The sequence below is a fragment of the Eucyclogobius newberryi genome, unplaced genomic scaffold (genome assembly GCF_026437365.1).
Source record: "Eucyclogobius newberryi isolate DKJ021-1_F unplaced genomic scaffold, fEucNew1.0.hap1 SCAF_142, whole genome shotgun sequence".
Lineage (NCBI taxonomy): Eukaryota > Metazoa > Chordata > Actinopteri > Gobiiformes > Gobiidae > Eucyclogobius > Eucyclogobius newberryi.
Genome location: NW_027315771.1, coordinates 215,337 through 230,032, shown reverse-complemented (window position 1 = coordinate 230,032; position 14,696 = coordinate 215,337). Strand labels below are relative to the sequence as shown.

General features: G+C 43.0%; 1 non-coding gene across 1 annotated transcript; it reads left to right on the top strand.

The window, feature by feature from the left end:
- Positions 1–7,645: 7,645 nt before the first annotated feature.
- On the top strand, positions 7,646–7,719 carry trnan-guu (transfer RNA asparagine (anticodon GUU)). Its single transcript has one exon. It is a non-coding gene; the product is annotated as a tRNA-Asn (tRNA).
- The last annotated feature ends 6,977 nt before the right edge of the window (positions 7,720–14,696 follow it).

The following is a 14,696-nucleotide window of genomic DNA, read 5'->3' as shown; positions in this document are numbered from 1 at the left end:
GCGCGCTTTACTATCTGATAAAAAGCACTGCTGAACGAGGTTTATTGCCAAGTGTGCTTGAAAAAGTAAGCAAATACATCGGCATTATGTCAAATAACATTATCTTGCAATTTTTCCTCAATATCCAGATTAACTGCAGTATATTGAGTGCGCAATAAATTGGCGAGAGTCGATTGATTGAAAGACTTCCAGTTTTTTTTTATAGCTACATTGGTACAGGGGATTTAGCTCAAAGGTAGAAAGATTGATGCCCTCGCTCTCCATTAAACACAGTTGATTGGACAGGGGCTGAACTTTCGAATGTTGCTGGCTCGCTTTAAAAAAAAAAGATGTTGCGGCTTGTCGAGTCGCAAATATTTTTTCAACTGGGCTGGATGTCTCTGTGCTGCAATTGGCCAGCGCGCTCGGCTGTTAACCGGGAGGTTGGTGGTTCGAGCCCACCCAGGGACGACAAGCTATTTTGGAAGAGCTATCGCAGGCAAAATCCACGAGGTAACATTGTTTGCTGAATATCTACCTGAAACAGGTTGGAGTAACATTTTAGAGGCGCTGTGGCTTAGTTGGTCAAAGTGCCTGTCTAGTAAATCCCAGAAGTGCTTTCATGATAGCCTTTCAAGCAAATCAGTTGTTTACATGTACAGAAAAACATATCACCCGAAAGAGCTATTTTGCAATTATAGATTGAACAGTATCCCTGAATAAACAGAGTAAATGCACTCTTTTCACTCCTTGTTTCTCAGTTTGATGGTAAGGAATGATTGATGTAGACCGTTTTCGGATGACTGTTTTCTTTTGTGAAAAAGGGGAATCAGACAAAAGTTGCAAAGGCATTCAAAGGCTGTGAGTTCGAGACCCACCAGAGTCACTGTTGTAACCCCTGTTATCTACATTGGTAAATAGGAAAGCCTGCTTGTGTTATTAACTGATGAAAGGAACTGCTAAACTTGGTTCAATTACCACAGAATCCCAGTGTGCTATATGCTGGCCACTGCTTGGTAGGAGTTTCCCGTACGTGAGTGACTGTTCCTTCCTTCCTTCACGCCCCGCTCAACCTCGTCTTCTTCTAAAGAGCTTGGCGCTGTCCTCAGAAGCTTTGGTCTTACTCCGCACCTGAGTGGCCCCACCAAGGGCAAAGGGCACACTCTGGACCTGCTAATGACAAAGCGGGTTAACATTTCAAATTACAGTGTGGTAAATGTTACTTTGTCTGATGGTTTCTGTATTTCTCCAGGTGCAATGAGTTTGCAGTCTTCTTTGCAAGACTCAGTTCAGAACATTAGAAATACCATTATTTGCAGATAACAAGCACGCAGCCAGCTAGGCAACTGGAGTTAACCCATTTTGCATTTTTGGCTGACAAAACTGTCCAAGAGATCACCACAAGTCTGAGTTCCACTACATGCTGCCTTTATGCATTGTCTACCAGATTTTTAAAGTCTACGGTGAGCAGTCTGTTGGCTCCAATCACTCAAAAAGTCAACATGTCGCTTGGATCTGGAATATTCCCAAGAGCCTTAAAACTGCGGTCATTAAGCCTCTCTTAAAGAAGAGCAGTCTTGATGCCACAGTGCTAAATAATTACCGGCCCATCTCAAACCTACTACTACTACTCAGTTGTCCATTATTTATTTTTTTTTTTATCTTTTATTATCAAAAACATCTTACAAGTATTTACATATATTTACATAATTGTACAGACAAACATCACACACAAGTGCAAGGGAATGGGATACACAAGGGCAGGGGGAGAAGAGACAAAAAATTACAGAAAGTCAAACACACAATCATTCTTCAAACTTTCTTCAGTGATGGGGGGTGATGCCGTGGATGGGGGGGTGATGCCGGGGTCAGAAGATGATGTCCAGGTTTCCAGAGGGTATAAGGTGGATCAGGGTGTTGTGGGGGATGAGGTGGGTGATGAACCGGTGCTCTGCTGCCATGTGGAGGTGTCGGAGGTGTGCGGCCAAGAGTCCTTTGAAGATGGGCCAAGGTTCTGCTGTTTTATTGTCACGGAGATGGATGTTCCTGTTGAGATATAATGTATACCGGGCTATGGAGAGGGTTACAGTTGTCCATTCAGGCGTGCAAATTATTTACAATGACAGAAAATGCGCTGCTGTTACAAATTGGAATAAGAGATGGAAAAGTATCCCTGCACACACAGATTAACTGCACTCTTTTCACTTTTTGATTCTCAGTTTGTTGGCAAGGAATGACTGACGTAGACCCATTTTGGATGAAAACCGTGTTTTGCGTTTGTGGAAATGAGCATCACGCAAGGATGTATGGGCTCTGTGGCGCAATGGATAGCGCATTGGACTTCTAGGCATTAGTTGCAAGGGCTTTCAAAGGTTGTGGGTTGAGTCCCACTAGAGTCGCTAATGGTGAGAGAACATTTTTGTTTTTTACAATGGAACGTCTGCGCGCTTTACTATCTGATAAAAGGCACTGCTGAACGAGGTTTATTGCCAAGTGTGCTTGAAAAAGTAAGCAAATACATCGGCATTATGTCAAATAACATTATCTTGCAATTTTTCCTCAATATCCAGATTAACTGCAGTATATTGAGTGCGCAATAAATTGGCGAGAGTCGATTGATTGAAAGACTTCCAGTTTTTTTTATAGCTACATTGGTACAGGGGATTTAGCTCAAAGGTAGAAAGATTGATGCCCTCGCTCTCCATTAAACACAGTTGATTGGACAGGGGCTGAACTTTCGAATGTTGCTGGCTCGCTTTAAAAAAAAAAGATGTTGCAGCTTGTCAAATCGCAAATATTTTTTGACTGGGCTGGATGTCTCTGTGGTGCAATTGGCCAGCGCGCTCGGCTGTTAACCGGGAGGTTGGTGGTTCGAGCCCACCCAGGGACGAAAAGCTATTTTGGAAGAGCTATCGCAGGCAAAATCCACGAGGTAACATTGTTTGCTGAATATCTACCTGAAACAGGTTGGAGTAACATTTTAGAGGCGCTGTGGCTTAGTTGGTCAAAGTGCCTGTCTAGTAAATCCCAGCAGTGCCTTCATGATAGCCTTTCAAGCAAATCAGTTGTTTACATGTACAGAAAAACATATCACCTGAAAGAGCTATTTTGCAATTATAGATTGAACAGTATCCCTGAATAAACAGAGTAAATGCACTCTTTTCACTCCTTGTTTCTCAGTTTGATGGTAAGGAATGATTGATGTAGACCGTTTTCGGATGACTGTTTTGCTTTTGTGAAAAAGGGGAATCAGACAAAAGTTGCAAAGGCATTCAAAGGCTGTGAGTTCGAGACCCACCAGAGTCACTGTTGTAACCCCTGTTATCTACATTGGTAAATAGGAAAGCCTGCTTGTGTTATTAACTGATGAAAGGAACTGCTAAACTTGGTTCAATTACCACAGAATCCCAGTGTGCTATATGCTGGCCACTGCTTGGTAGGAGTTTCCCGTACGTGAGTGACTGTTCCTTCCTTCCTTCACGCCCCGCTCAACCTCGTCTTCTTCTAAAGAGCTTGGCGCTGTCCTCAGAAGCTTTGGTCTTACTCCGCACCTGAGTGGCCCCACCAAGGGCAAAGGGCACACTCTGGACCTGCTAATGACAAAGCGGGTTAACATTTCAAATTACAGTGTGGTAAATGTTACTTTGTCTGATGGTTTCTGTATTTCTCCAGGTGCAATGAGTTTGCAGTCTTCTTTGCAAGACTCAGTTCAGAACATTAGAAATACCATTATTTGCAGATAACAAGCACGCAGCCAGCTAGACAACTGGAGTTAACCCATTTTGCATTTTTGGCTGACAAAACTGTCCAAGAGATCACCACAAGTCTGAGTTCCACTACATGCTGCCTTTATGCATTGTCTACCAGATTTTTAAAGTCTACGGTGAGCAGTCTGTTGGCTCCAATCACTCAAAAAGTCAACATGTCGCTTGGATCTGGAATATTCCCAAGAGCCTTAAAACTGCGGTCATTAAGCCTCTCTTAAAGAAGAGCAGTCTTGATGCCACAGTGCTAAATAATTACCGGCCCATCTCAAACCTACTACTACTACTCAGTTGTCCATTATTTTTTTTTTTTTTTATCTTTTATTATCAAAAACATCTTACAAGTATTTACATATATTTACATAATTGTACAGACAAACATCACACACAAGTGCAAGGGAATGGGATACACAAGGGCAGGGGGAGAAGAGACAAAAAATTACAGAAAGTCAAACACACAATCATTCTTCAAACTTTCTTCAGTGATGGGGGGTGATGCCGTGGATGGGGGGGTGATGCCGGGGTCAGAAGATGATGTCCAGGTTTCCAGAGGGTATAAGGTGGATCAGGGTGTTGTGGGGGATGAGGTGGGTGATGAACCGGTGCTCTGCTGCCATGTGGAGGTGTCGGAGGTGTGCGGCCAAGAGTCCTTTGAAGATGGGCCAAGGTTCTGCTGTTTTATTGTCACGGAGATGGATGTTCCTGTTGAGATATAATGTATACCGGGCTATGGAGAGGGTTACAGTTGTCCATTCAGGCGTGCAAATTATTTACAATGACAGAAAATGCGCTGCTGTTACAAATTGGAATAAGAGATGGAAAAGTATCCCTGCACACACAGATTAACTGCACTCTTTTCACTTTTTGATTCTCAAGTTTGTTGGCAAAGGAATGACATAAACGAATATGAATCACCCATTCTTCATCATAAACCGTTTTCGCATTGATGAAATCAGCATCCCTCAAGATGTATGGCTCTGTGGTGGCGCAATGGATAGCGCATTGACTTCTAGCATTAGTTGCAAGGCTTTCAAAGGTTGTGGGTTGAGTCCCACTAGGGTCGCTAATGGTGAGAGAACATTTTTGTTTTTTACAATGGAACGTCTGCGCGCTTTACTATCTGATAAAAGGCACTGCTGAACGAGGTTTATTGCCAAGTGTGCTTGAAAAAGTAAGCAAATACATCGGCATTATGTCAAATAAGATTATCTTGCAATTTTTCCTCAATATCCAGATTAACTGCAGTATATTGAGTGCGCAATAAATTGGCGAGAGTCGATTGATTGAAAGACTTCCAGTTTTTTTTATAGCTACATTGGTACAGGGGATTTAGCTCAAAGGTAGAAAGATTGATGCCCTCGCTCTCCATTAAACACAGTTGATTGGACAGGGGCTGAACTTTCGAATGTTGCTGGCTCGCTTTAAAAAAAAAAAGATGTTGCGGCTTGTCGAGTCGCAAATATTTTATTGCCTAGGCTGGATGTCTCTGTGGTGCAATTGGCCAGCGCGCTCGGCTGTTGACCGGGAGGTTGGTGGTTTGAGCCCACCCAGGGACGAGAAGCTATTTTGGAAGAGCTATCGCAGCCAAAATCCACGGGGTAACGTTGTTTGCTGAATATCTACCTGAAACAGGTTGGAGTAACACTTTAGAGGCGCTGTGGCTTAGTTGGTCAAAGTGCCTGTCTAGTAAATCCCAGCAGTGCTTTCATGATAGCCTTTCAAGCAAATCAGTTGTTTACATGTACAGAAAAACATATCACCCGAAAGAGCTATTTTGCAATTAGAGATTGAACAGTATCCCTGAATAAACAGAGTAAATGCACTCTTTTCACTCCTTGTTTCTCAGTTTGATGGTAAGGAATGATTGATGTAGACCGTTTTCGGATGACTGTTTTCTTTTGTGAAAAAGGGGAATCAGACAAAAGTTGCAAAGGCATTCAAAGGCTGTGAGTTCGAGACCCACCAGAGTCACTGTTGTAACCCCTGTTATCTACATTGGTAAATAGGAAAGCCTGCTTGTGTTATTAACTGATGAAAGGAACTGCTAAACTTGGTTCAATTACCACAGAATCCCAGTGTGCTATAGGCTGGCCACTGCTTGGTAGGAGTTTCCCGTACGTGAGTGACTGTTCCTTCCTTCCTTCACGCCCCGCTCAACCTCGTCTTCTTCTAAAGAGCTTGGCGCTGTCCTCAGAAGCTTTGGTCTTACTCCGCACCTGAGTGGCCCCACCAAGGGCAAAGGGCACACTCTGGACCTGCTAATGACAAAGCGGGTTAACATTTCAAATTACAGTGTGGTAAATGTTACTTTGTCTGATGGTTTCTGTATTTCTCCAGGTGCAATGAGTTTGCAGTCTTCTTTGCAAGACTCAGTTCAGAACATTAAAAATACCATTATTTGCAGATAACAAGCACGCAGCCAGCTAGACAACTGGAGTTAACCCATTTTGCATTTTTGGCTGACAAATCTGTCCAAGAGATCACCACAAGTCTGAGTTCCACTACATGCTGCCTTTATGCATTGTCTACCAGATTTTTAAAGTCTACGGTGAGCAGTCTGTTGGCTCCAATCACTCAAAAAGTCAACATGTCGCTTGGATCTGGAATATTCCCAAGAGCCTTAAAACTGCGGTCATTAAGCCTCTCTTAAAGAAGAGCAGTCTTGATGCCACAGTGCTAAATAATTACCGGCCCATCTCAAACCTACTACTACTACTCAGTTGTCCATTATTTTATTTTTTTTTATCTTTTATTATCAAAAACATCTTACAAGTATTTACATATATTTACATAATTGTACAGACAAACATCACACACAAGTGCAAGGGAATGGGATACACAAGGGCAGGGGGAGAAGAGACAAAAAAATACAGAAAATCAAACACACAATCATTCTTCAAACTTTCTTCAGTGATGGGGGGTGATGCCGTGGATGGGGGTTGATGCCGGGGTCAGAAGATGATGTCCAGGTTTCCAGAGGGTATAAGGTGGATCAGGGTGTTGTGGGGGATGAGGTGGGTGATGAACCGGTGCTCTGCTGCCATGTGGAGGTGTCGGAGGTGTGCGGCCAAGAGTCCTTTGAAGATGGGCCAAGGTTCTGCTGTTTTATTGTCACGGAGATGGATGTTCCTGTTGAGATATAATGTATACCGGGCTATGGAGAGGGTTACAGTTGTCCATTCAGGCGTGCAAATTATTTACAATGACAGAAAATGCGCTGCTGTTACAAATTGGAATAAGAGATGGAAAAGTATCCCTGCACACACATATTAACTGCACTCTTTTCACTTTTTGATTCTCAGTTTGTTGGCAAGGAATGACTGACGTAGACCCATTTTGGATGAAAACCGTGTTTTGCGTTTGTGGAAATGAGCATCACGCAAGGATGTATGGGCTCTGTGGCGCAATGGATAGCGCATTGGACTTCTAGGCATTAGTTGCAAGGGCTTTCAAAGGTTGTAGGTTGAGTCCCACTAGAGTCGCTAATGGTGAGAGAACATTTTTGTTTTTTACAATGGAACGTCTGCGCGCTTTACTATCTGATAAAAGGCACTGCTGAACGAGGTTTATTGCCAAGTGTGCTTGAAAAAGTAAGCAAATACATCGGCATTATGTCAAATAACATTATCTTGCAATTTTTCCTCAATATCCAGATTAACTGCAGTATATTGAGTGCGCAATAAATTGGCGAGAGTCGATTGATTGAAAGACTTCCAGTTTTTTTTATAGCTACATTGGTACAGGGGATTTAGCTCAAAGGTAGAAAGATTGATGCCCTCGCTCTCCATTAAACACAGTTGATTGGACAGGGGCTGAACTTTCGAATGTTGCTGGCTCGCTTTAAAAAAAAAAAAGATGTTGCGGCTTGTCAAGTCGCAAATATTTTTTCGACTGGGCTGGATGTCTCTGTGGCGCAATTGGCCAGCGCGCTCGGCTGTTAACCGGGAGGTTGGTGGTTCGAGCCCACCCAGGGACGACAAGCTATTTTGGAAGAGCTATCGCAGGCAAAATCCACGAGGTAACATTGTTTGCTGAATATCTACCTGAAACAGGTTGGAGTAACATTTTAGAGGCGCTGTGGCTAAGTTGGTCAAAGTGCCTGTCTAGTAAATCCCAGCAGTGCCTTCATGATAGCCTTTCAAGCAAATCAGTTGTTTACATGTACAGAAAAACATATCACCTGAAAGAGCTATTTTGCAATTATAGATTGAACAGTATCCCTGAATAAACAGAGTAAATGCACTCTTTTCACTCCTTGTTTCTCAGTTTGATGGTAAGGAATGATTGATGTAGACCGTTTTCGGATGACTGTTTTGCTTTTGTGAAAAAGGGGAATCAGACAAAAGTTGCAAAGGCATTCAAAGGCTGTGAGTTCGAGACCCACCAGAGTCACTGTTGTAACCCCTGTTATCTACATTGGTAAATAGGAAAGCCTGCTTGTGTTATTAACTGATGAAAGGAACTGCTAAACTTGGTTCAATTACCACAGAATCCCAGTGTGCTATATGCTGGCCACTGCTTGGTAGGAGTTTCCCGTACGTGAGTGACTGTTCCTTCCTTCCTTCACGCCCCGCTCAACCTCGTCTTCTTCTAAAGAGCTTGGCGCTGTCCTCAGAAGCTTTGGTCTTACTCAGCACCTGAGTGGCCCCACCAAGGGCAAAGGGCACACTCTGGACCTGCTAATGACAAAGCGGGTTAACATTTCAAATTACAGTGTGGTAAATGTTACTTTGTCTGATGGTTTCTGTATTTCTCCAGGTGCAATGAGTTTGCAGTCTTCTTTGCAAGACTCAGTTCAGAACATTAAAAATACCATTATTTGCAGATAACAAGCACGCAGCCAGCTAGACAACTGGAGTTAACCCATTTTGCATTTTTGGCTGACAAAACTGTCCAAGAGATCACCACAAGTCTGAGTTCCACTACATGCTGCCTTTATGCATTGTCTACCAGATTTTTAAAGTCTACGGTGAGCAGTCTGTTGGCTCCAATCACTCAAAAAGTCAACATGTCGCTTGGATCTGGAATATTCCCAAGAGCCTTAAAACTGCGGTCATTAAGCCTCTCTTAAAGAAGAGCAGTCTTGATGCCACAGTGCTAAATAATTACCGGCCCATCTCAAACCTACTACTACTACTCAGTTGTCCATTATTTTATTTTTTTTATCTTTTATTATCAAAAACATCTTACAAGTATTTACATATATTTACATAATTGTACAGACAAACATCACACACAAGTGCAAGGGAATGGGATACACAAGGGCAGGGGGAGAAGAGACAAAAAATTACAGAAAATCAAACACACAATCATTCTTCAAACTTTCTTCAGTGATGGGGGGTGATGCCGTGGATGGGGGGGTGATGCCGGGGTCAGAAGATGATGTCCAGGTTTCCAGAGGGTATAAGGTGGATCAGGGTGTTGTGGGGGATGAGGTGGGTGATGAACCGGTGCTCTGCTGCCATGTGGAGGTGTCGGAGGTGTGCGGCCAAGAGTCCTTTGAAGATGGGCCAAGGTTCTGCTGTTTTATTGTCACGGAGATGGATGTTCCTGTTGAGATATAATGTATACCGGGCTATGGAGAGGGTTACAGTTGTCCATTCAGGCGTGCAAATTATTTACAATGACAGAAAATGCGCTGCTGTTACAAATTGGAATAAGAGATGGAAAAGTATCCCTGCACACACAGATTAACTGCACTCTTTTCACTTTTTGATTCTCAGTTTGTTGGCAAGGAATGACTGACGTAGACCCATTTTGGATGAAAACCGTGTTTTGCGTTTGTGGAAATGAGCATCACGCAAGGATGTATGGGCTCTGTGGCGCAATGGATAGCGCATTGGACTTCTAGGCATTAGTTGCAAGGGCTTTCAAAGGTTGTGGGTTGAGTCCCACTAGAGTCGCTAATGGTGAGAGAACATTTTTGTTTTTTACAATGGAACGTCTGCGCGCTTTACTATCTGATAAAAGGCACTGCTGAACGAGGTTTATTGCCAAGTGTGCTTGAAAAAGTAAGCAAATACATCGGCATTATGTCAAATAACATTATCTTGCAATTTTTCCTCAATATCCAGATTAACTGCAGTATATTGAGTGCGCAATAAATTGGCGAGAGTCGATTGATTGAAAGACTTCCAGTTTTTTTTATAGCTACATTGGTACAGGGGATTTAGCTCAAAGGTAGAAAGATTGATGCCCTCGCTCTCCATTAAACACAGTTGATTGGACAGGGGCTGAACTTTCGAATGTTGCTGGCTCGCTTTAAAAAAAAAAAGATGTTGCGGCTTGTCAAGTCGCAAATATTTTTTCGACTGGGCTGGATGTCTCTGTGGCGCAATTGGCCAGCGCGCTCGGCTGTTAACCGGGAGGTTGGTGGTTTGAGCCCACCCAAGGACGACAAGCTATTTTGGAAGAGCTATCGCAGCCAAAATCCACGGGGTAACATTGTTTGCTGAATATCTACCTGAAACAGGTTGGAGTAACACTTTAGAGGCGCTGTGGCTTAGTTGGTCAAAGTGCCTGTCTAGCAAATCCCAGCAGTGCTTTCATGATAGCCTTTCAAGCAAATCAGTTGTTTACATGTACAGAAAAACATATCACCCGAAAGAGCTATTTTGCAATTAGAGATTGAACAGTATCCCTGAATAAACAGAGTAAATGCACTCTTTTCACTCCTTGTTTCTCAGTTTGATGGTAAGGAATGATTGATGTAGACCGTTTTCGGATGACTGTTTTCTTTTGTGAAAAAGGGGAATCAGACAAAAGTTGCAAAGGCATTCAAAGGCTGTGAGTTTGAGACCCACCAGAGTCACTGTTGTAACCCCTGTTATCTACATTGGTAAATAGGAAAGCCTGCTTGTGTTATTAACTGATGAAAGGAACTGCTAAACTTGGTTCAATTACCACAGAATCCCAGTGTGCTATAGGCTGGCCACTGCTTGGTAGGAGTTTCCCGTACGTGAGTGACTGTTCCTTCCTTCCTTCACGCCCCGCTCAACCTCGTCTTCTTCTAAAGAGCTTGGCGCTGTCCTCAGAAGCTTTGGTCTTACTCCGCACCTGAGTGGCCCCACCAAGGGCAAAGGGCACACTCTGGACCTGCTAATGACAAAGCGGGTTAACATTTCAAATTACAGTGTGGTAAATGTTACTTTGTCTGATGGTTTCTGTATTTCTCCAGGTGCAATGAGTTTGCAGTCTTCTTTGCAAGACTCAGTTCAGAACATTAAAAATACCATTATTTGCAGATAACAAGCACGCAGCCAGCTAGACAACTGGAGTTAACCCATTTTGCATTTTTGGCTGACAAAACTGTCCAAGAGATCACCACAAGTCTGAGTTCCACTACATGCTGCCTTTATGCATTGTCTACCAGATTTTTAAAGTCTACGGTGAGCAGTCTGTTGGCTCCAATCACTCAAAAAGTCAACATGTCGCTTGGATCTGGAATATTCCCAAGAGCCTTAAAACTGCGGTCATTAAGCCTCTCTTAAAGAAGAGCAGTCTTGATGCCACAGTGCTAAATAATTACCGGCCCATCTCAAACCTACTACTACTACTCAGTTGTCCATTATTTTATTTTTTTTATCTTTTATTATCAAAAACATCTTACAAGTATTTACATATATTTACATAATTGTACAGACAAACATCACACACAAGTGCAAGGGAATGGGATACACAAGGGCAGGGGGAGAAGAGACAAAAAATTACAGAAAATCAAACACACAATCATTCTTCAAACTTTCTTCAGTGATGGGGGGTGATGCCGTGGATGGGGGAGTGATGCCGGGGTCAGAAGATGATGTCCAGGTTTCCAGAGGGTATAAGGTGCATCAGGGTGTTGTGGGGGATGAGGTGGGTGATGAACCGGTGCTCTGCTGCCATGTGGAGGTGTCGGAGGTGTGCGGCCAAGAGTCCTTTGAAGATGGGCCAAGGTTCTGCTGTTTTATTGTCACGGAGATGGATGTTCCTGTTGAGATATAATGTATACCGGGCTATGGAGAGGGTTACAGTTGTCCATTCAGGCGTGCAAATTATTTACAATGACAGAAAATGCGCTGCTGTTACAAATTGGAATAAGAGATGGAAAAGTATCCCTGCACACACAGATTAACTGCACTCTTTTCACTTTTTGATTCTCAGTTTGTTGGCAAGGAATGACTGACGTAGACCCATTTTGGATGAAAACCGTGTTTTGCGTTTGTGGAAATGAGCATCACGCAAGGATGTATGGGCTCTGTGGCGCAATGGATAGCGCATTGGACTTCTAGGCATTAGTTGCAAGGGCTTTCAAAGGTTGTGGGTTGAGTCCCACTAGAGTCGCTAATGGTGAGAGAACATTTTTGTTTTTTACAATGGAACGTCTGCGCGCTTTACTATCTGATAAAAGGCACTGCTGAACGAGGTTTATTGCCAAGTGTGCTTGAAAAAGTAAGCAAATACATCGGCATTATGTCAAATAACATTATCTTGCAATTTTTCCTCAATATCCAGATTAACTGCAGTATATTGAGTGCGCAATAAATTGGCGAGAGTCGATTGATTGAAAGACTTCCAGTTTTTTTTATAGCTACATTGGTACAGGGGATTTAGCTCAAAGGTAGAAAGATTGATGCCCTCGCTCTCCATTAAACACAGTTGATTGGACAGGGGCTGAACTTTCGAATGTTGCTGGCTCGCTTTAAAAAAAAAAAGATGTTGCGGCTTGTCAAGTCGCAAATATTTTTTCGACTGGGCTGGATGTCTCTGTGGCGCAATTGGCCAGCGCGCTCGGCTGTTAACCGGGAGGTTGGTGGTTTGAGCCCACCCAAGGACGACAAGCTATTTTGGAAGAGCTATCGCAGCCAAAATCCACGGGGTAACATTGTTTGCTGAATATCTACCTGAAACAGGTTGGAGTAACACTTTAGAGGCGCTGTGGCTTAGTTGGTCAAAGTGCCTGTCTAGCAAATCCCAGCAGTGCTTTCATGATAGCCTTTCAAGCAAATCAGTTGTTTACATGTACAGAAAAACATATCACCCGAAAGAGCTATTTTGCAATTAGAGATTGAACAGTATCCCTGAATAAACAGAGTAAATGCACTCTTTTCACTCCTTGTTTCTCAGTTTGATGGTAAGGAATGATTGATGTAGACCGTTTTCGGATGACTGTTTTGCTTTTGTGAAAAAGGGGAATCAGACAAAAGTTGCAAAGGCATTCAAAGGCTGTGAGTTCGAGACCCACCAGAGTCACTGTTGTAACCCCTGTTATCTACATTGGTAAATAGGAAAGCCTGCTTGTGTTATTAACTGATGAAAGGAACTGCTAAACTTGGTTCAATTACCACAGAATCCCAGTGTGCTATATGCTGGCCACTGCTTGGTAGGAGTTTCCCGTACGTGAGTGACTGTTCCTTCCTTCCTTCACGCCCCGCTCAACCTCGTCTTCTTCTAAAGAGCTTGGCGCTGTCCTCAGAAGCTTTGGTCTTACTCAGCACCTGAGTGGCCCCACCAAGGGCAAAGGGCACACTCTGGACCTGCTAATGACAAAGCGGGTTAACATTTCAAATTACAGTGTGGTAAATGTTACTTTGTCTGATGGTTTCTGTATTTCTCCAGGTGCAATGAGTTTGCAGTCTTCTTTGCAAGACTCAGTTCAGAACATTAAAAATACCATTATTTGCAGATAACAAGCACGCAGCCAGCTAGACAACTGGAGTTAACCCATTTTGCATTTTTGGCTGACAAAACTGTCCAAGAGATCACCACAAGTCTGAGTTCCACTACATGCTGCCTTTATGCATTGTCTACCAGATTTTTAAAGTCTACGGTGAGCAGTCTGTTGGCTCCAATCACTCAAAAAGTCAACATGTCGCTTGGATCTGGAATATTCCCAAGAGCCTTAAAACTGCGGTCATTAAGCCTCTCTTAAAGAAGAGCAGTCTTGATGCCACAGTGCTAAATAATTACCGGCCCATCTCAAACCTACTACTACTACTCAGTTGTCCATTATTTTATTTTTTTTATCTTTTATTATCAAAAACATCTTACAAGTATTTACATATATTTACATAATTGTACAGACAAACATCACACACAAGTGCAAGGGAATGGGATACACAAGGGCAGGGGGAGAAGAGACAAAAAATTACAGAAAATCAAACACACAATCATTCTTCAAACTTTCTTCAGTGATGGGGGGTGATGCCGTGGATGGGGGGGTGATGCCGGGGTCAGAAGATGATGTCCAGGTTTCCAGAGGGTATAAGGTGGATCAGGGTGTTGTGGGGGATGAGGTGGGTGATGAACCGGTGCTCTGCTGCCATGTGGAGGTGTCGGAGGTGTGCGGCCAAGAGTCCTTTGAAGATGGGCCAAGGTTCTGCTGTTTTATTGTCACGGAGATGGATGTTCCTGTTGAGATATAATGTATACCGGGCTATGGAGAGGGTTACAGTTGTCCATTCAGGCGTGCAAATTATTTACAATGACAGAAAATGCGCTGCTGTTACAAATTGGAATAAGAGATGGAAAAGTATCCCTGCACACACAGATTAACTGCACTCTTTTCACTTTTTGATTCTCAGTTTGTTGGCAAGGAATGACTGACGTAGACCCATTTTGGATGAAAACCGTGTTTTGCGTTTGTGGAAATGAGCATCACGCAAGGATGTATGGGCTCTGTGGCGCAATGGATAGCGCATTGGACTTCTAGGCATTAGTTGCAAGGGCTTTCAAAGGTTGTGGGTTGAGTCCCACTAGAGTCGCTAATGGTGAGAGAACATTTTTGTTTTTTACAATGGAACGTCTGCGCGCTTTACTATCTGATAAAAGGCACTGCTGAACGAGGTTTATTGCCAAGTGTGCTTGAAAAAGTAAGCAAATACATCGGCATTATGTCAAATAACATTATCTTGCAATTTTTCCTCAATATCCAGATTAACTGCAGTATATTGAGTGCGCAATAAATTGGCGAGA